General features: G+C 36.7%; 1 long non-coding RNA gene across 1 annotated transcript; it reads left to right on the top strand.

The window, feature by feature from the left end:
• The first annotated feature begins 1,037 nt into the window (after nt 1–1,037).
• Nucleotides 1,038–4,649, top strand: LOC116084896. The gene is made up of 3 exons (XR_004116310.1): nt 1,038–1,084; nt 1,543–1,673; nt 4,424–4,649. It is a non-coding gene; the product is annotated as an uncharacterized LOC116084896 (long non-coding RNA).
• The last annotated feature ends 330 nt before the right edge of the window (nt 4,650–4,979 follow it).

The raw sequence follows: 4,979 nt of genomic DNA, 5'->3' as shown, positions 1-4,979 counted from the left end.
TATTCTTGTAAGTTTGTTTTCTATTCACATTAAATTGATTAAAGGCTTCCATCTCCCGGGCATTCACTAAATTCATTTCTCAACTAATAAAATATTAAGATGATGTATACTTAAGACTGGCACAGAAACATTCATTGGTAAGATACAGCTCAGTATGAAAGGTTCTACCAGGACTATTTGGCACTAATGAGAGTAAAGACCTGCTATAGAGAAGTGCACTCCTATACTTGCCAGGGTGAATTGGATTAAGTGATATTGTGACACACAGAAACATTGCTCACAGAATAGCCAACAATTGGTATGTTTGTTCTTTTTGTTTCCGTTTTCCTTCTCTCTATAATACATGACTTGTATAAAATATATCTTTATTTTATATCAAGGGATGTGTGATCTCTAGGTTTCAGACTCTTGTGAACTTTACTGATTAAGAAAACAGAACAGCTGGATTTGATCTTTAAGAAAGCTATTTTATTTCCCTTGTCCCTTGTCCCCCTGCTGCTCTGCTCTCTCGCCTTTAATTCCTCTCCTGTATATGTCAAGTAGATTATTGTAGGCACCAATATTTGGGAAGCATTTTTTTGTATGGTGACTTTTTTTGACAAAACCTTCCTAAAGGTTTAAAGCTCTCTGGTCAGTGATATAATTTGCTTCTTTGTTTCATTTGACTGTGTTTTTATATTAATATTAATTTTTCCATTAATAGTTTTAATCTTCTCTCATATAAGATGCCCTGATCACAGTCTTCCCTTCTTTTCTTTCCCCCAGCCTCCATTTAACATCTCCCTTTCCCTGAGATCCACTGTTTCTCCATTTTGCTTCAGGAAAAGTAGGCCTCCCAATGATGTGATTTCTAAGAAAAAATACAATTTTTATTCATATTAAAAAAAACATGATGTAGTTTCATACATTGGTAAACAAGGTCTGGACAATGATCTCCAAAGATTTAGGGCAAATTATGTTTTAACAAAATAATATAAACTATTACTGTTCACTCTTAACACTATAATAAAAAATTAACTGATAATACTGTTTATTTTCAGCCAGAGGTATCATGATGCCAGTTGCAGCAAAATGCCATTAGCAGGTAATACAGTGCTCTTTGCCTTTTGATCAGTTTGCTTACATTTCTGTTTCACTGGAGTTTTAAAGTGATAAACTAGAGCTCTCTCCATTAAGAGAAAATCATCTTGTACCTTTATTTAATTAATAAAATGATGGATTTGGATTTCTCCTATATTACTTACAAATGGGATAAAACCGGCCACGAACTGAACAATTAAATCATGTGGAACACACATTATCTTCTAGTACTTAAGAATAGTTTAAAATACAACTAATATTTTATTTATTCTTGAATATATTTTATGAATTCATAACTAGAAAAGAAATTCTAAAGCTGAATGAATGCCTTTTCCTATAGAACCATTATGACAGACTATTCTTTTCTTACCAGAAATTATTTGAGAATGCATCTTGTCACTATTTCCTAGACCCTAGGAATAAAAATGGTAACCATGTGCTTTGGCATCTTGGGCTTTGCAGTGTTTTACATAAGAATGCCACACAATCATGAACGTGCTTCTTCTGGCTAGTTTCTCTAAGGTCTGATATACCAGCAGCTGAGAAGCTACAATTAGGATGTAAACACTTCACTGATATAAAGAAAGAACACTGTGAGTAAATTTTATTTTTTGCTTATTTTGGTAAATTACATTTTTAACTGGCTCATAAAATGAGGAAATGAAAACTTGATTTATCTCAAAATCAACAGGGTATGAAGGATGTATAGATAACAGTTCAATACCCATTACCTGTTCTAAATCTGCTTAAAAGATGTACTCATTTGTTTGAGGCTGTAACAAACTTATCTTAAGCTTAACAATTGCATAAGCAGAATAATAGAAATAAAACATCTATACGTTTTTCATGCAAAACCTGAAACACCAAGTTATCCCATCATCCTGTTAATACCTACCATAGATTGTCAGAAAAGCGTTCTCCTAGTGCTGAAGTGGAGAAAAAGAGAACCATGTCACAGAACAGTATTCATCTAATGGAAGGCTTTCTGAGCTACTCCTATGAACTTTATGAACTCTTGAAATGCAGAGTCATTTCAGAAATGCAAATGAAACAAAAACAAGTGTAATCAAAATAAAAAGAAAATGTGTGCAACTGGAAATTCCACAGCATTCCTATAAGACTGTAAGAGAGAGAGCATTGTTCATGTTATACAGGGAAGTGTCCATGTATTCACAAAGAAAGAAATCATGTTTTAACTTGTTTAAACAAGGAACACTGTTTTCCTGCTCATATAAATATATGTGCTGAGTTGGTACACATGTAATTTGATAGAAACCAGGAGTTTATTATCCACCCTGCTGTCATAAGAATTGTCTGGACTCTTTCATTTGTTATTCTGATGACTATGTCACTGAAAATAACATAAATAAACATTTATCATCTCACCAACAAAATTATAGCTCTGAGGGCAAAAATCACATTGTTACACATGGATTCCTCAAATGAAATTGTTTAAATTGTTCAAGCCTTATGAATGTTTCTAGAACCCTGGTAGAGAGCACTATTATCCATTTGCTAAAGGATTCATGACTATGCCAGGTACCAGGCTAAAATGAAGAGTAGGCAAAATGAAATAAACTCTGAAATGAAGTTGTACCAAGAAATTATGGAACTGAGTTCAGACACAGAGTCTCATGATTATGACAAAATTCATGGTTTCCCAAAGAAAATTCTCTGTTGGTGACCATGAACAGCAACCAGCAAAACTGCACAAACAAGAACAGTAGTGTGGCCGGTTAGAAGTTGGTCATTCCCTCTGTCTCTGCATCTCCTGTCCTTACATTTCATATAGATAGGATAAATTTTTGGTCAGAAGTTTGTGGGTGGAGTGTATATCCCTATTCCTCCATTGGGGTTCCTGCCTAGCTACTGGGGGCCTCTTCAGGTTCCATATCCCCAATGCTGTGAGTTATAGCTAAGCCCACCCCCATTGATTCTTGGGCACCTCCCTTATGCAGGTCTCGGTGACATCCTGGAAATGCCCTCTACTGTCCCACCCCTCTCAGTTACAGACTTCCATCCATTCTCATGGTCATCTGACTATCCCTCCTGTCCTTCCCAACATCTGATCCTGAACCCCAAACCTCCTCCCCATCTCCTCTCCCACCTAGTTGCCTCCCTCCATCTGCCTCTTGTGACTATTTTATCCTATTCTAAGTGAAATTCAAGCATCCCAAGTTATGCCTTCCTTCTTATTTAACATTTTTGGGTCTGTGGAGTGTAGCATGGGTATCCTGTATTTTATAGCTAATATCCACTTATAAGTGAGTACATACCATGCATGTTCTTTTGGAAGTGCATTATGTAACTCAAGATGATATTCTCAAGGTCCATCCATTTGCCTTCAAAATTTACAATGTCTCTGTTTTTAATAGAGCCCATCCAATGGGCAAGCACCAGTCCCTAACACTATTAACACTATAAATTCTGTTATGCTTGCAGACAGGAGTCTAGCATGGCTCTCTGAGAGGCTCCACCTAGTGTCTGACCCAGACAGATGAAGACACCCATAGCCAAACAGTGGATGGAGTTTGGGGACACATATGGGAAAAAAGGAGGAAGGATTGTAGGCCCCAGAGGGGATAGGAACTCCATAGGAAGACCAACAGTCAACTAAACTGTACTCATGGGAATCCCAGAGACTGAACCACCAACCAAAGAACATACATGGACTGGACCTAGCATGCATATGTAGCTGATGTGCAGCTTGGTCTTCATGTGGATCCTGAACTGGAATAAGGGGGCTATCCCAAAATCTGTTGCCTATAGGTGGGATATGTTCTTCTAACTCTGGTGCCTTATCTGGCCTCAGTGGGAAAGGAAGTGTCAACCCTCACAGAGACTCGATGTGCCAGGGTTGGAGGATTTCAAGGGAGTCTCTACCTGCTCAAAGGAAAAGAAGAGAGAGTATGGGGGAAGGACTTGGGAAGGGGTAACCAGGAAGGGGCCAGTGAGTGGGATATAAAGTAAATAAGTTAAAAAAATTAATTTTTAAAAAAGAACAGTGGTAAGGGCTTCTTAGGGACTCTGACTCTGAAAGATTACTAAACTTCATGTGGATGTTTGTTTGTTTGTTTGACAGAGTTTATTCCACACAACAGGCATTCTAGTTTCCCCTCTAAACACTGTTAGGCTAGAAACTATTGCAACTTTCAGAAACAAGAAAAGCATGAGTAATTTTTTGTGTTTGGTTATATTTCTCTCACTTCATTATTTCACAGAAAAAAATGTTTAAATAAATACAAAATATATAAAAGTCATTAATAGCACCTCTGAATTTATCATGAACACTGTAGATTATTATTGAATGTTTTCATTTGTATCCTTCTCCATCTTTAAGCAGAAGACCATCTTCTATGACAATGGCAGACTACTTCACTCGATCGAAGGGTCATCCAAGAGGGAAAAGAATAGAGAAAGAAAGAAATTCAGCACAGTAAACAAGACCCTATGTAGAGTCTTTTATTTCTTCATTCTGTACAAACTTCTTTCAACTCCAAGTCAAAGGGATTTGCTTCTAATCGGTGAAGAGAAATAGAGAGTATACAAAAAAGAATCATTTGGAGAAATCATTGAAATGGTGACATTTATAAGCCATGGATTACTTAGGTGCTCAAAAAATAGTTGAGAGAATAATCTGTACTTACAAATGATTACTTACTCTCATGGTTAAATTTAAAAAGGGACAAGAGATTCACCTTCTTTAAATAGGTATGTGATTGAAGAAGAAAATGGGGGCTGGTGTTTTGTCCTGTATCTTTCAGAATTAAAATTGAGATGCTACATTTCAGGCCTTCTCAGAGATGTACTCCTTGAATAGTGGGAGCAGAAATACATGGAGGGAAGTATGTCTTTTATAAGTGAGTCAAGGCATACTCTCAATGGGCCATCCACTAAAC

The sequence above is a fragment of the Mastomys coucha genome, unplaced genomic scaffold, assembly GCF_008632895.1.
Source record: "Mastomys coucha isolate ucsf_1 unplaced genomic scaffold, UCSF_Mcou_1 pScaffold9, whole genome shotgun sequence".
Lineage (NCBI taxonomy): Eukaryota > Metazoa > Chordata > Mammalia > Rodentia > Muridae > Mastomys > Mastomys coucha.
This window is presented reverse-complemented; position numbering and strand designations above follow the sequence as displayed.